Genomic DNA, 17,756 nt, shown 5'->3' on the forward strand with positions numbered 1-17,756 from the left:
CACACACAGATGATTCTCATTCTGACTGATTACACACGCACCACCGCAGGATTGTCAAGGACTGATTACACACACTACTTAAGCAACAAACACTCACTCAAGTGCCGAGTCTTGTTTACATCCTGTGACATTACAACGCGGTTTCTTTGTCTTGTATTGCTGTTTGTTTACCCTCGTCTTGTTATTCTGATAGAGTTGGGGTCGAGTCTACCTTTTTTGAGTCCCAAGTCAAGACCAAGTCCTTAACCAGTCAAGTACAAGTCTGAATCTAAAAGTCCTAGTCCTTAACATTCGAGTCAAGTCTGCTTAGCACTGAGCCATGATGCCACCTAAGTTAAAAAAAATGATATTAATAATAAATCAAATAAAATTTCCAATTATTAATTAAACTGTTAAATTAATATTTTCAACTTTTGATACATTTTTACTAAATGCATTGTATTTTTTTGTTAGCTTGCTTCAAATTAAAATGAAAATAGGACAATATATTTAGAACTTTTATTATTTTACAAGACTCGCACATTTGACATTATTCTCATGACACTTTCGCAAATTTCTTCTGTTTAAATTACGCTTATATTACCAAGGTAACAATGCATTTCTATTAACATTATTTCTAGAGAACTCTGTTATCACCCCCAGTGTGGGAAATGAAACCATATTCATGCCGACTGAGCCAGACCACAGAACATAAAGGTTCAGCAAAGAGAGACCATTTGGCTTCGCTTTTGTCTTAACAGGGAATTAACAGTCAGAAGAATTTTTTTTCTAAATAAACAAATAGTGAATAAATAGCAGGGGCTATTATATATATATATATATATATATATATATATATATATATATATATATTTCTAGGCTGACGATCTGGGTCCACCTGTTAGTGATTTTAAACAGGGGTTCTCAATGTCTACATTAAAAGGTCCAAATCTGAATTTTTTTTATTAAGGTCAAAGGTATGAAAAATATTACACAACTTGTTTTTAATATCCAAAAGATGTATCACAGGCAGCACAGTGGCGCAGTGGGTAGCGTAATCGCCTCACAGCTAGAAGGTCACTGATTCGAGTTGGCTTGTGGCAAAATAAACAAATACTTATCTGTTCATTCAACTTTGAACTGTCTATTCTCTTCATCAAGTTTTCTTTGCCGTGAGGCCGACATCTTCATCCATTCAAATTATCGTTTTGCTGCAGTGTGTTAAAGAGGTGTGCACGCGCAATTATCCAGCTTGATCATGATTAGGACCGGCCCTAACCAATTTGGAGCCCTAGGCAAGATTTTAGGTGAATTCCTGTAAATTCCACTAATAGTGTATATACTCTTAAGAAACTTATTAGCTTTGTTTTGACATTTTCATTTTAATAAAGCAATTGTACATTCAAAATACTAGTTTTAATAGTAATAATAGTTTTTGCAACTGTGGGACATGTCGAAAAATAAGCAGCACTCATGCATCGTAAAAAAAACTGCGTAACGGCCTTTCATGCAGAAGTGTTGGCACAGTGAGTTTTGCAAGTGGATAAAATAAAGAAATAGGATGATGATCTTATTTGATCTAAACATGCTATAAAGCAGAAAGGAGGGATGAAGAGTCAGGGAGGTAAGATTAGACCTCAGAAGTCAGACAACATATTCTCATTCATTCATTCATTTTCTTTTTGGCTTAGTCCCTTTATTTAATCAGGGCTCGCCACAGCGGAATGAACCACCAACGTATCCAGCATGTGTTTTACACAGCGGATGCCTTTCCAGCTGCAACCCACTACTGGGAAACATCCATACACACTCATACACTACGGCCAATTTATTTAATCAATTCCCCAGCGCATGTGTTTGGACTGTGGGGGAAACTGGAACTCCTGGAGGAAACCCACGCACTTTGTCATTGACTACATATAAATAGATTATTTTCAAATCAGAAATTTGTCATTCGGCTTCACTGATTCAGAAGTTGTGATGACCGACGCACAGCTTTACTGGAAAGAAAGTCAATGCAGACGTTTTTATATTCATTTTAACGTGCTTTCAAGCCAAAATAAAGCAAAAGCACAACTCTCTTGAACAGCTCTTGCAGTTCTGTCACTTGAGATTGGCTGTGATTATGGTACTTTCACTTTTCATAGAGAGATTAAACATTAGGAGGAAGTATTGGAAAATGAAACGTGATGATAGCAGGATGTCATTACAAGAATCACACAGGAAAAGTTTGAATATTACGGAGTCCTGATTTGAAAAGCCCTGGATTAGAGCCAAATCGCAAACCTTTGAATCTGGCAGTTATTTGCGGATATATATTGATATAAACAACAAAACAATAACGTCAGTATGTATAGCATCGTCCCTGCTTACGATAAAAATATAAAATTCAAGTAAATAAGCTCTTAGTTTTCTTTGATTTCTTTCTTTGATTTCTTTCAACATGTCGATAGAAGACAAATTATTACAGAATTTGAACACATTATTGTCCTAGACCAAGCTACACATTGTGTGATATGGCTATTTCTGGTAACACGTTTAAGGTAAAGACGTGCTGCTGCTGCTGCCTGCTGGTGCGGTGGCGGAAATAAATTCTGGCAGCCAGAGAGTTTGCTAAATTCTTGTTATAGTTTCATGCTGCTTTTTATTAATGTTTAATCTCTTTATTTGTGTTGTGAATGATGTGGACTCAACTGGACTCGTGATATTTTCCGAGTCAAAAATGTCAGAGTCAAGTCTGAGTAATGGTTTACCCAAGTCTGTGACAAGTCAGAGTCCAATCAAAACTGGACTTGAGTCCAAGGTCCAGTACCCCAACACTATATTCTGTTTATTCCTGCCTGCTGCCAGCCTTGTGATCTGCCCGTTATTGTGACTACAATTCTGGATTGCCTTCACACATCTGTTTGCACCCATGTTGACCTCTGCTTTCCTGGCTGCCTCAATAAACCTGCATTTGGATCCTAACTCTGTTGTCAGTGTCACAATCCCCTGGTTACACAATGAATTCCCCATCAAGACTAATAAGAAGGTACAAATATTTGAAAACAAAATATCATTTGTGTATTTCATTGTCATTTAAAAACATTGTATAATTACTTTCAGTGTGAGGTCCTGTGCTACAGGTTATACATAAAGACCTCTGCGCTTCTGCCTTCTCCTACACACTTCCATGTCTACTCCAAAAGACTTAAATAGATATGTTATTAGACACAAATAGTCTAAATCATAAATGCTTTTTCTGAAAAAATTATACTCAAGCATATGGTTTGTAAAATGTAAGCAGGTTAAAGTAGTGATTATAAAACAAAGGATACCATACCTTCTTTGTACACCTTTGTACATCTTCATATTCCAGCAGAAGTGCATCATGCATGTCTTTGTATACCTGTAAAAAATCGTCCAGTCTGGTCAGTTTTTTCCATTGGAACCTAATTTTTTTTAGGTCCCACTGGCTTTTTTCCATAATGCCCTGTGTGTGGTTCTCTTGAGTACAGTTTTGAAAATGAATTTACATCTTTTACCAGCTGTCATTCTATGAAATTTTAATATGATTTGAAAGGAAAAAAAACTTCAGATGCTTCTTGCAAGAATTTACCTGTTTATTTGTCTGTTTCACTTTTCAAGTTTTGGTATGCAGGACTTGTTCTGTGGCGTCTTGGATCTCCTAAAAGTACTTTAAGAATTGTAAAAGGCTGTACAGATGTATTGATTAACAACTTGTCTTAAATTTAAGTAAGGTTCTATCATGATTTAAACCTACCTAGTATCATAACAGACCACAGGGTGGCATATGAAAGAAAATATCTGGCCAGACTGGACATAAACTGTGGCGCATAAAAGACATTACATGGGCCATCAAGGTAAAGCAATGAATTGCTGATCGTTGCCTGGAAATGAGCCATGATGGGTGTGGTGGAGTCGATGTCATGCTGAAAAATTAATGTTCATGACTTGACAAACTACTATGGTTTTTTTTTTTTTTTTTTTTTTTTTTTATTTTTTATTGAGCGTATATATATGTTATACAATTTCAATCAACAATACAAAAAAGGCTCGAATATTTTTTGTTTGAATATACATACAAAACAAAGCAGAAAAGACAAACAGTGTGGAAGTAGAATACAATTTTGTAGCAAGAAGTACAATAAGAGTTTATATATAAAAAAATGGAAGAAAATGCGTGTTTATACAGATACTGATTGTAAGAAGTCTATGAAGGGTTGCCAAATATTATAAAAACCTGAGAGATTGTCCTTCACCAAATATCTAATTCTTTCTAAATGTAAAGTATTGGAGAGATCTCGAAGCCACATTTTGTCAGTCGGTATCGTTGGTCCTTTCCATGACATCAAAAGTAATTTTTTTGCAGTTATAAGAGAGTAGGAAATGAACCGCTGTTGAGCTGAAGTAAATTTTCTAAATAGCTTTGATGTGCCAAGAATAATCAACAATGGATCAGGTGATAGTGTAGTCTTAAAAATTCTTGACAATACATTAAATACATCAGACCAGTAATTTGTGACCTTCGGGCAAGAAAAAAAAGCATGGAAAAGTGTTGCATTAGGGGACTGACATTTATCACAGTTGGATAAAGCGTTTGGGAAAATGTTGTGGATCTTTACTTTTGAAAAGTGAAGCCTATGTATAATTTTGAATTGTATAAGACGATGTCTCGTATTATAGGAGCATGAGTGTATGTGTTCCAAAGATTCTTCCCAGATGTCATCAGGAATATGGGTACCCATGTCTTTCTCCCAGCTATCCTTGTATTTATTGGATGAGGGGAGGGATATTGTTTGTAATTTGTTATATATATTAGAGATAAATTTATTTTTATATGGGGATATAGTGCAACATTCATCAAGCATAGATTGTGGTTGTGTATCGAAATCTGGCATTAATTTTTGAATGTAATCTCTAACCTGTAGATATCTAAAGAAATTATTGTTATGTAATTTGAACTTTGTTTGCAATTGTGCAAAGGAGGCAAATTTACCCTCAATATACAGGTCACGGATACAACATAATCCTAATTTCCTCCAATTAGTAAACGTCAGATCTAAATTAGAAGGGGGAAAGGATGGATTTTTAGCAATTGGTAAAGAAAGAGGCAGCGTCTTGTGGGTAAAGTGTGATTTAATTTGTCTCCATATACGAAACAAATTATGTATGATCGGATTTTGAATGTCCTTTGTTTTGTCAAGTGGTAAAGGTGAAAGTACTAGGGCAGCAGGTAAATATGGATCACAGTCTTCCATTTCAATAGCTAACCAAATGGGGAGAGTGTTAGAAGTGATGTTAAAGGAGTTAATATTTTTCAAAGCACACGCCCAATAATACATCATGAAATTTGGGAGGGATAGACCTCCGTTCATTTTAGATTTGGTTAAATGTTTTTTGCTAATTCTTGGAGTTTTATAATCCCATAGAAATGGTTGAATAATTGAATCGATTTTCTTGAAAAAGGATTTTGTTAAGAAAATCGGAATATTTTGGAACAAGTAAAGTACTTGAGGCAAAAAGATCATTTTGATTGCATTTATCCTCCCAAGTAGTGATATTGGTAAGGTTTTCCAAAACTGAATTTTATTTTTAAGTTTTTCCAATAGAGGTGGAAAATTAGATTGCATGAGAGAGGAAAGTTTCTTTGTAACCTCTATACCCAGATATGTGAATTTGTCATTGGTAACCTTAAAGGGGAACCTTGCTAACGTTGTTTGAGGAATGTCATGAACTGGCATTAGTGAACTCTTTGTCCAATTTATCTGGTATCCTGAGAATTTCCCAAACATTTCAATTTTTTCAAGAATGGATGGTATAGAGAGGAGAGGTTTGGTCACATACAACAAAATATCATCTGCATATAGCGAAATTTTATTTGTTGTGGTCTTTGTCTGATAACCATATATTTGGGGGTCTAAACGTATACTTTGTGCAAGTGGTTCAATAGCCAGAGCGAAAATTAGAGCTGACAGGGGGCATCCTTGACGTGTTCCTCTGAACAGATGAAATGAGGAAGACAAATTGCGGTTTGTATGAATTTGAGCTTTGGGGTTTGTGTATAAAAGTCTTATCCATTTAATGAACCTTTCACCTAAATTAAGTCGTTTAAGTACTTCAAACAGATATTCCCACTCTATCTGATCAAATGCCTTCTCAGCGTCGAGAGTCAATATGGCTAGATCGTTGTGAGTTTTCCTGTCAGTGTATAAGATATCAAACAGACGTCGTAAATTAGACGATGAGGATCTATTTGATATAAAGCCAGTTTGATCGCTGTGAACTATTGTATTCATTAAAGGGGTTAGTCTATTGGCCAGGATTTTTGCATATATTTTATAATCTATGTTTAATAGGGAAATTGGACGATATGAGCCAACGTTTAGCTCATCTTTTCCCTTTTTATGGATAACAGTGATTGTAGCTTGAGTTAGTGTTGGTGGCAGGGTGCTGTCTAGTTGGGGTTGGTTGTACATTCTGTGGAGAAATGGTATAAGGATATTACTAAATTTTTTATAAAGTTCGACCGGCATACCATCAGGGCCAGGTGATTTTCCGCTTTTAAGGGAGGCTATTGCCTTTTGTATTTCTGTGGCTTGGATATCTGTATTAAGCATTTCCGAGTCTTCATGTGAGATTTTTGATAAGTTACATTCGTCTAGAAATTTATTCATAGTATTGTGGTCGCTGTTACATTTTGAAGTATACAAGTCAGAGTAAAATTGTAAGAAACGCGTGTTTATCTCCTTTGGTTTAAGTAATATATGTCCCCTGTCATCTCTAATCCTATGAATAGTTCGATCTGCTTCTATTTTTTTAAGTTGGCGAGCTAATAATTTGTGAGGCTTTTCTCCAAATTCAAAATGTTTTTGCTTAATGAATAAAAAAGCTGATGAAATTTTCCCGGATAGAAGCTGATTGAGTTGATATTTCATGTTAGTTATTTCTCTATGTAATTTGGGAGTGGGGTTTAAAGCATTCTGTCGGTCTAATTGTTGTATCTGTTCTTCAAGATGTTTACATTGATTTACTTCTTTTTTCTTTTTGGCAGCTTCATATGAGATTACACATCCTCTTAAATAGGCTTTGAAAGCCTCCCATAAAGTGCATGGTGTGACTTCTGGGGTATCATTCGTTTCAAAATATAGTTTTATTTGAGCTTCAATGAATTTACAAAACTCCTTGTCTGTCAGTAAATAAGGGTTTAATCTCCAGGATCTACTGGGTGGGTCCATACCTTCCAGATGTAAATTGAATGTTATTGGGCAGTGGTCTGAAATTGATATGGTATGATATTTCACATTAGTTGTGAATGGGACTAGTCGAGCGTCAATTAGGAAATAATCGATTCTACTATAAGAGTTATGAACTGCCGAAAAAAAGGAATAATCTCTGCCAGATGGGTTGGTAAAACGCCATAGATCTATTAAGTTCATGCTTTTAATGAATGAGTTTATAAGAACACTTGAATTATTTTTGGGAATTTTACGAGATGTTGATCTATCAAGAAATGGGTCTAAAGGTGTGTTAAAATCTCCTCCTATTATTAGCATAGTCTGCGATAGATTGGGAAGCAAACTGAAGACTTTCTTAAAAAATGCAGGGTTATCCATATTAGGAGCATATATATTGACGAGGGTTAGAGATATGTTGTATATCTCTCCCGAGACAATGATGTAACGACCATCTTTATCTGCTGTAGTGGAATTATGAATAAAGGGTATGCCTTTCTTTATTATAATGGCTGCTCCTCTTGCTTTTGTGGAGAAAGATGTGTGATATATCTCTTTTACCCATTTTGCTTTCAAACTATTATGGCAGTTGTTTTTTAAATGTGTCTCTTGCAAAAAGATTATGTCTGAGTGTAATGATTTTAAGTGATTCAAGACTTTACCTCTCTTTACCGGGTTGTTTGCGCCACGTATATTCCAGCTTGTAAATGTCAGTCCCTTTTTAATATTCAATGCGTTCGTCATATATAATAAGTGGGAAAGTTGGCTTCTGAATGAGATAGGGAATCAAGTATCTATCTGAATTGTATTGAATAAAACTTGCTTCTATTGCTGCACAAGAATTGTAATTCTGCATATTCGTGAGCATAAACACAGTGAACAACAAATAAGTGAACAACATGAACATAACTATCTTGGGCTAACCTAATGTAGCCGTAGGAAAATCGTTCGCGGGAAAGAACTAGAAGAACAAGAATAAAAAAATAAATAAAATAAATAAAAAAAAAATTAAATAAATAAAAACCTTCCCTGTATGAGTAACCTAACTTACTAAGACTGTTACTTCTTTTGGGGGAAGCTCCCCAAGCCAAATTATAGAATCATGACCGTTTGTAGCACAGAACAAAATAATTGTAGGATCAATTTAAAAATAAAATATATATAGCTTGAGAGTAATTTCTTATACATCTTATTGGATATCTTCAGAACAACGTTTAGGAAACAGTGGAGATGCACGTCATCAAAGAAATGAGGATATTACCTTGTGAAAACCTTCGTAGAATACTGACAGTAAGAGTCTGATATAAATGTCTCTCTCAACCTATATTTCTTGTTATGTTATCTTACCGCATTTGGTAAGAATCCTTGCCTGAGTAGGATATCTGATGTATTATCAGTCTTTTAACTTCTTTCAGTTGATCCCGATGGAGTTGTTGTGAGCTGCGCAGCATACTCCTCGGCTTTTTGCGGATCTGTGAAGGATGATTGTGAGCCATTGTGGGTCACTAGTAGTCTCGCTGGGTAAAGTAAGCCATATCTGACGCCGGGTTGATTGCGCAATAGTTGCCTGGCTTTGTTGAATTGCGCCCTTCGCTTTGCCACTGACGGTGGGTAGTCGGGGAAGATGCTAATGGGTTTACCTTGATATTGAAGGTTTTTCAAAGCGGCAGCTTTGCGGAGGATGTCTTCCAGGACGTGATAGTAATGGAGGCGTATTACGAATGGGCGCGGTGGATCAGAGGGGTTCGGACGTTGGCGAAGGGTCCTGTGGGCTCTGTCAATAAGCGGGGGTTCGTCCAACGAGAGTACATCTTTCAGCAGATTGGCAATAAAGTCCCTCGGTTTCGTCGTCTCCGAGGCCTCTCGTATACCTGTAATTCTGATATTGTTTCTGCGGGATCTTCCTTCTAAGTCTTCATTCTTTTGTTTAAGACTGAGAACTTCGTTACTGAGATTAGCCACCTGTTGTTCAAGTTGGCTAATGCTATCTGAGTGCGCAGTGGCGGCTTCTTCTATGTCAGTGACTTTAGCCTGTAGCGTTTGAGATTTTGTTTCAAGATTAGTAATAGACTCTTGAGTGATGTTGTTAATCGTAACAATCTCCGCTCTCAGATCTTTAGACACCCGCTCAATGCGTCTTTCCAATTTCTCACAGATGTCATCTTTTATCTTAGTCATTTCACCTCTGAGTGCTGTGATGGCAGCTAATAGAGCTCGGTTAGGAGGATCCTCCTCATCACCGCTGGACTCGTTGGGCTGTGTGTCAGGCAAGGTCGGTGGTTGGTCGAGGCCTAGTTGCGTCGATTTCAGTTTCTTAGGTTTTTGTTTGCTCATGTTGAGATATCCAGTCAAACTTGAAGTCTAATTGTTTTAAAAGTAAATGCGTTCTGAAAAGATAGAAATTACAAAATTATTGGTCCTTGTAAGTATTTTTTAGCGGATTTGGCTAAGGGAGCTCTTAAACACACGTCTTACTCCGTCATCGCTCAGTGGCGCCCCCTCACAAACTACTATGGTTGACAAAAAATGTGTCTTATACTGTATTTCTGCCTACATTAACTAAGATGCATAATATACCCTTAACGTGTTGATTACCTCATGTATATATTAGGTAGCAATGAATTCTGGCCCAGATTTGGCATAAAGCTGGCACAGGAGGCATGCATTCGGCACTGGCATACAGCATGTAGGCCAAATATGGCCCGGGTTTGGCAGAGGTGGCACTGTTTTTAAGGCACACATAAGATTTGGGCCAGATGTAGAATGTAGTATTTAGCCCAGGTGTTAATAATTGTTATGTGGGCCATGCAAGTTTGGCCTGTCTTGACCCACATTTAATTTAATACATTAAAATTATTTTTGAGTAAAGAAAAAACGTCAATCAGGTCGGTTTGAGAGAGCATGCCCATAGTGTGCTTTAAAGCGCAATTCTTCATGGCTTATCAATCTCATTGCAATCATGACACAACAACCTATCTGGCCTAGTTCAGGCCCAGTTATGAGTTATTAACTTGGCTGAGACTTGACCCAGATATAATCTATGTTTGGCCATTGTCTGGAAGCCAGACTTGGTCCAGTCATGTACTGTAATTAACTGCGGCATTTGATCCAAGCAAAACCTGATTGTGTGGGCCAAAGAACTTGCTATGTGGGTACTGATATGTGTAGATTTACAAACCAGAGGGTTAACCAGGTCTGACTGGTTTCCATTAGAGAATATGGCGTATGCATTTTAGCTGTGAAGCTATGTCCTTAATTAGAAAGATATTGTAATATCAGCATTTTACCAAATACCTGGTAGTCTTCAGCAATGATGTCTTTCTCCTGTAGTCTCTCTTTGCTGCATGAGCAAATGTAGATTGTTGAGATGTTGGTCTACATTTGCTCCACTGCAGGGACTGCAAAAAAAGGACTGTTGAACTAGACACCACCTCATCCATTTCCTTCAGCGTTGTACAGCATGCAAGAAGGCCCAAAGACATGCATTGCTAATTTGTAATGCTTTGGAATCCTAAAAAAAAATTATGAACATTTCTGTCATTGTACATTTTAAAACTATAAAGTAATGACATTCCAAAAAATATTTACTGTCTTTTGCACGGATGCTTGACATTCTTCATGATGTGACTCAAACATCGATGAAGTATCAGGAGGTCAAAGGTATCGTCGATGTTGTCCTGTGACTAGCTGGAAGTATTTCTGCAGTAAATCTTCCAAACCAGTTCTGCAGAATGTGATGGAAATGGCATGCATAAGCACAATGGAGCCATCGCAGATTACCATGACTGGCCTTTTGCTTGCCCCACTTCAATACATTCTGAGAACATCAGTTTGGAAGGACTGCAGAAAGTACATGACAGACGCTGTTGTGTGGTCACAGGTGACATAGGATGCAACAGGTAACGATGAAGCACCCTTTAATGTATTTCGCACCACCAACTCCTATATGTAATATGGTGGACTTTGTGCGTTGCTTCTTTGTATCCCACTACCTGTTGCATCCAGATACACAATGTCCTCCTTGCACCTTCTGAAAAAGACAGAAATGGTGTTCCTTGACCAAAGCATTACACCTTTTTGGTGCATCAACACCCTTTGAAGGACATCACCATCTGCTCCAGATTGCTCATTGATGATACTCTGCAAACTCATCAGAATGTGGTTGTTTTTTTCTCCTTTCACTCCATGCGATATTTTTGAGAACGTCGTTAGATGGAGTTCCATCCCTGCAACCAGAACCAATGATTGCTTGGGGAAGTTTGTTCATTGACTCCAAATATAAACTTCTAGGGAGATTTGTTGGAGCTCTGCAATGAACGGACATGCATCTGCACAGACTGGCCTTCTTCTGAGTCATGCATCTGCACAGACTGCCCTTCTTCTGAGTTCATGAGTGCAATGACGTACATCCCTACTGAAAACCACTGTCACTTTTAAGGCCTTTTAAATCACAGACAGTGACATGTGGTGTTACTGGGCAATCTGAGATCCGGCAGGAATCCGTACAGCTAAAAACTGGCCCTGGTTTTGTAAACAGCAGGGCTTTCATCCTGTGCCGTTTGAAGCCAAAGCTGCAATAGGGGTGGAGAGAATTGATGTCCTTGAAAATAATGTTGGTCCACTGAATGTTGGTCCACTGAAGACTCAACAAGTCTGCCTTTCTGTTGTTTCCTTAGTGCCTGCCATTTGTTGTGGGATATAAAAAAAAAAAAAAAACATGGCTACGATGGCAAAAGACACTGAAAGTGTTTTTCCCCGTTGGAGGACACATCAGAAGACACTTCCTTCTCCAAAGTCTGTAAAACAAGAATGTTTATTATAAGAATTTATTATATATATTAGTGCTCAGCATATATAAAAACACCTCTAACAAATCTTTTGATTTAATATTTTTAATAGGAAGCTATATAATATCTAACGAAATAACTTCCGATAAGTCTAAAAACTAGTACACCCAAATTTATGTTATAGAAAAATGTTAATTACAATTTGACATATTTTATATACAATAAAGTAATCTTTTCAGTAGCGGAAACACAATTTGCATCCAAGTCGCCTGTCTGTTCACTACTTTCCACACAACTACAACTCTCCCTTTGATCCTGAAAAGAGAAAAAGAGTGAGGCCTTTCTAAAATAATGTCCAGACAAAGCACACCAAATGGATGGCACACAAGAATAAAAAGTTACCATTTTGACAGATGGACATTAAGCATTTTTGGCAGGGAGACAAGATTTTTAGCTTGTTGGTCATCCTATTTGAAAAGTAAAAAACAAAATGAAACTTCAAAAAAATTTCAATGAAAACAAAAAAGCTTAGGAAGGAAACCCAAAATATTATTATGGCATGTAGCCAAATTATCTCAGTTTATGAAAATTAATAATCAATAATAATGAGTTATTATTAATTATTAATATTCCGGCTTAACCATCTGTCAATTTGGTTAAATATATAACTGCATATGATTCCGCTCGCTTGGCCAAGCAGACTCTCAGATTATGAATATTAATTATCAACAATAACGAATTATTATTATTCATTAATATTCTGGATTAACTTATTGTTAATTTGACCAAATAAATATAACCAGACCTCGCAGCTCGTCTAAGCAGACTCTGTAATGATCTATTTATTTAGAAAGGGAATTATTACTACTCCTTGTGAAGTAGATTAATCATTCATAAGTTTTGATAAACTTTATAGCAGCTGTAGGCAATCTATCATATCAGTGACTTTTTCTGTGAGGCAAACAATACAATCCACTCGATTATAATGGGATTTATTGACTAGTCTGACATAAAACAAGCAAACGCACAAACATAACATAAAACATAGAACATATGTATACTGAACGTAGATAGGCTATATACGGGTCTATAGAACATATAACAAAAAGAAAGAAACAGAAAAGCAAGGAAATAAAGTGTTCAGATAAAGAGTGGCAAATCTACCTCAATTCCACACACTATTAAGGATCAACAAGATTATAAAAACACCTTTTTGATAAAAGGGGCACAGCTTATTCGCATAACTAAGGTACCTGGAGTTTAAGATCTCTCGGTCTCTCTCTCTTTGCGAGTTTCTTCCGATGTGCTGGAAGTCCTTTGATGTCCTTTCTTGATGCGTGGAGTTTGCAATGCAGTTCGGAGGATACGGGGTCGCAACTTAAACTGAGTTTTACTTTGCTGGAAAAATAAGAAACGTGGCTCGGATGAAGGGGCGACCTCTTGGAGAGTTTTTTCAGGACATTCTGCGTTGAGCTTAGGCACGCAGCTGGGTTTTAAACTTTGATCTGGCCACACCTCTTTCCTTACCAAGTGACCAATCATTTCGTGGCAAAGTTTGAGCGGGAGATCTTCTTTGTCTCTGACCTGCTTGTATGCAAACAAAGGGTCCGCCCAAAAGCATGCGGAGAGACAAACTCAGAGCATTAAATAATGTCAGCCGTATTGATCACGATCATGCCTCCTAGGTCATGAGCTGTAAAATTGTGTAAGCTGCAGAACAGTACCACACATGGCAATTTTAAAATAAATCAACATAATTCCCACATCCTTACATTATTGATGCTTTAAAACGGCCTAAAAGTACAAGGCAGAAATGAAATACAAAGTTTACAAACACATAACATTTACTTTTGGGCTGATTCAGGATTTCGGAGTTCCTTTCAGCGTCGAGAGCCTTGTGTATGTATGTGTGTGTGTGGAAGAAGGGAGATGTCTTTGAAGCTTTGGCGAAGGGACCCAGGAAAGCTGTTAAGTGTCCTGGAGTAATTAAATTGTCACCCAAAGAGGCTTAGAACAGACTTCCTGGCACCGAGTGATCGTAATTGTCCTCTTAGACCGAACCCAGACCCTTTTTTAAAATCAATAAGTAGTTTTATCTATGGCATGTACGTTACAGGCATTTGATTTAAAATTATGACCATGTACCTAAATGAAACTGGATGAAATGAAAACATACTGGCCCTACAACTACATGCGGGTTAAAAAATGCAGACTGTAAAAGTCTGCCGTATTTTTCGGTGTGCATCCTTTCTATGCTCTGTCTGATTTATCTTCTATAATCTTATTTATGTTAACATTTTCTTTATAATAATAATAATATTAATAATAGCAGCAGAGGTGGCTTGGTGGCACAATGGGTAGTAGCAATGTCATTCTGTGTGGAGTTTGTATGTTTGTATGTTCGCATGAGCTTCCTCCAAGTGCTCCGGTTTCCCTTACAAGTCCAAAGACACGTGGTAGCAAAGCAGCTAAATTGTCCGTAGGGTATGTGAATGCGAGTGTATGAGTATTTCAGAGTAATGGGTTGCAGCTGGAAGGGCATCCACTGCTTAAAACATATGTTGGATAAATTTGCGGTTTATTCTACGGTGGCTACCCCAGATAAATACAGGGACTAAGCCAGAAAGAAAATGAATTAATGAATACTAGCAGCTAGTTTATCTTTGAGTTAAACATAATGGAAATCCAGGGCGGAAATTTGGCATTTTATAGCCTCTCTATTTTTTGCTAACCATTTCACATGTTGCTTCTGCTGCTCTTGTGCAAGTTTGAGCGAAAACATAATGCAAAATAGCTACCAATTTCAAAACAAGAATTGTAATCAAATTAAATCCAATAGTATATTCAATTTGATATTAAAATCCCTTAACCCATAATAAAGAATTAAGGATTAAGTAATCATTCCTTAATTTGCCCATTCCTTGCAGTTTGACCAGCCACGTGAAACAATTCATATGATGTAGGGAGAGCACGTCGCAACCTAAGATACAGGCTAGTTGAGATACACGTTTATTAAGCCTATTATAGTGTAGATATATGCCTACCTTATTCTTATACAATACATCCAAGAAACTTTAAAAAATAAAAATTTAAATTAACCACCATTCAAATTACCAATGTGCCAATATAGTCCTCAACATAGTTTTTTTTTCAGCACCGTCATTTGTCTCTTTTGAAAGACACTAGACTGCGAAAGGGCCCTATAGAAAATAATCAATTTTCCAATGGTTATTCGTCAGTTGGCATAGCAGCATGGTATACATGTTTGACTATTTTAAAACAGTTAAAACGTGGTTATTTAAATGTAGAGCAAACAATATCAATTGAAGATAAAGACAATTGAAGATAAAGAAAAAGTGAAAAATATATATTGCCCTATAGTAATTCTTATCAAAACGGCCCACATTTTTAAGAACTGTTGTTAAAACAAACCATACCTTCAAGAGTAACAGGGATGCCTGAAGAATTTTTTTGCGATTTACAAGTGTATTTGGCACTTGCAAATCTTTGCACACATTTTTCCAAACCCAGTCACATTGTGAATGCTGTAGTCTTTTATATTGGTCCCAGGGACAGCAAATATATGGATGCTACTTATGTCATCAAGACTTTTTAGATGTTATCTGTGCCTTTGAAATTAAATACTAAATATATTCTGTATAAGACTATATATGGTCCATAAATACTTTTGAAAAGACTGAATGCAAAAAAGTAAGTTTGTAACACTTTTCCAAATGTGCTTGAAGTGCAGATTCTGGAAAATGAAAATACACCTGAAGTTAGAACCCACATTACAAGCCCATTACCATAGCTTAAGCATACTTGGCCTATTAAATGAAAAATAACTGTTTAATGTGAAACAGTTTAAAGTGAAATAGAAGTTAGAATTTATTTTATTATTGAGAACAAAGATCTGCCAAATTCTAATGCCAGATAATGTGCATGCTGCTTATCCCCAACATGTAAGCTCCATTACACGCGTAAAACTACAACATCAGTGACCAACAAAAAGCCTACTCTTGATCTTGCCACCCCTCAAGTAGGCTATATCACACTCAAAAACTGTACTAAAGTTGTACTAAAGTTTTATTTTTGATAGACTACAACAAAATTATGCACGCATACACACATTTTCCATTATAAGGCTGTGTAACAGGCCCATATGGTAGATTGTTTTAGATTTTCACAATAAAATAAAAAACTTTTGAAATAAAGATAACACAGCAGGTCTTGGATTTCACTCATCTTAACTCAGCCTATGTTTCAAAGTTTTAAAATTTTATAAAATGAATTTTAATTGTACAACATTAAAAGTAATTAACTTAGATGAATAAAAAAAAATGTATCCGCAAAGGATCCGCAATTTATACGCAAAAGGACTGAACATTCAACATGCATCATTTAAAACCGCGTTACTAAATGTTGCTCTGAATTAAGCCGATTTATTAAAAGTAGCCTACATTAAAAAAATACATAAATAAAACATTCACAAAAAATCTTATTAGAAACTAGTTGACGAGCTGCAAGCCTGCCATTTGAAAAAGCAGCCAGCCTATTTCAAAAATCTAAATTTGGCTAAAGTAATGAATGGTTTGAAAATGCAACACTGATCTGAATTTGGGATTAGTTTTATATTTATGATATAGGTGCTGTGCACTAGGCAAAGTACCCCTTTATATATATACATATGTGTGTCTGTGTGGTTTCAGCATCGCCATGTAAAACGACTCCCTCACTGTAATCACTGCTCTTCACGTGCTGATCAGGGACAGCTGCTGCTTGTCGGAAGAGGAGCATTTAACAGACACAGTCTGCTTAAAACATGCAGGATGTACAGCAATTGTCACAGTTGCAGGTTTGTGCGTTCTTCAGTAGTGTCTGTTTTGTCACGTGGTTTTGTTTTGTTTCAGTTGTCCACGTGTATTTGTTATGGTAGGTCACGTGCTAGCTGAGACTCCTTGCCATGTCTATATCTGGGCAACGTTTCTTTATCAGTTCATTGTGTGTATACATGTGTCTCTGTGCTCAGGACTCTGTCTGTGCTCAGGAGTGGCGGCTCCTGGACACCGTTCGTCTGTCTGTTTTCTGCCCAGTATTCCCTATGTCTTTGCTCATTGTTACTACCCTGTTGGTTTATTCTGACTGCATCAAATAAACTTTTTACTTGCACATTGATCCTTTTCAGTATCCTTATTTAATTGTGTCAAAACTAACTGATCTTATTATAGATCCAGCGAGTATGTCACAGATCTCCGAGTTCGTCAAACTCCACAACCCCAGGATTAATCGGCAGGATGAGGGATTGGCTACCACCGCTCAGACCATTCAGGCTTTGGTTGGCCAGGTTTTCTTGCTCACCACTCAGGTCCAACAGCTGGTTACTGGAGTGGTTCAAGCAGAATCCGCACCAGCCCCGAAAGTGTTGCCAGCACCTGTGGTTGTTAACCGCTCTGTGCAACCTCTTCTTCCTCTACCAACTTGTTATTCCTGAAAACCTCACTCATGCCGGTCTTTCTTATTCAAAAGTTCATTATATATAACATTACAACCATCATTGTTCTCTACAGAGATATTATCACTCTCTTTTCTGGAAAGGTGTCTCTGGAGGACTACAACCTGGGAACAAAAGCTGCCTTGCTGTTCCTACTTTTGAGCTGTTCTCTAAGGAGCTCAAAAAGGTTTTTGATCGTGCTGCTACTGGGAGAGAGGCTGACCGAATCCTCGCAGAGCTCCTTCAGGGGAATCGGAGCATGGC

General features: G+C 37.0%; 1 protein-coding gene and 1 pseudogene across 1 annotated transcript in view; one reads left to right on the forward strand and one right to left on the reverse strand.

The window, feature by feature from the left end:
* Positions 1-17,756, forward strand: part of grk5l (G protein-coupled receptor kinase 5 like) — a 785,510-nt gene that overhangs the window by 467,779 nt on the left and 299,975 nt on the right. The window lies entirely within an intron of this gene.
* LOC147842840 (uncharacterized) lies at positions 3,628-11,193 on the reverse strand (annotated as a pseudogene).

The sequence above is a fragment of the Danio rerio genome, chromosome 8 (genome assembly GCF_052040795.2).
Source record: "Danio rerio strain M-AB ecotype USA chromosome 8, GRCz13ab, whole genome shotgun sequence".
Taxonomy (NCBI): domain Eukaryota; kingdom Metazoa; phylum Chordata; class Actinopteri; order Cypriniformes; family Danionidae; genus Danio; species Danio rerio.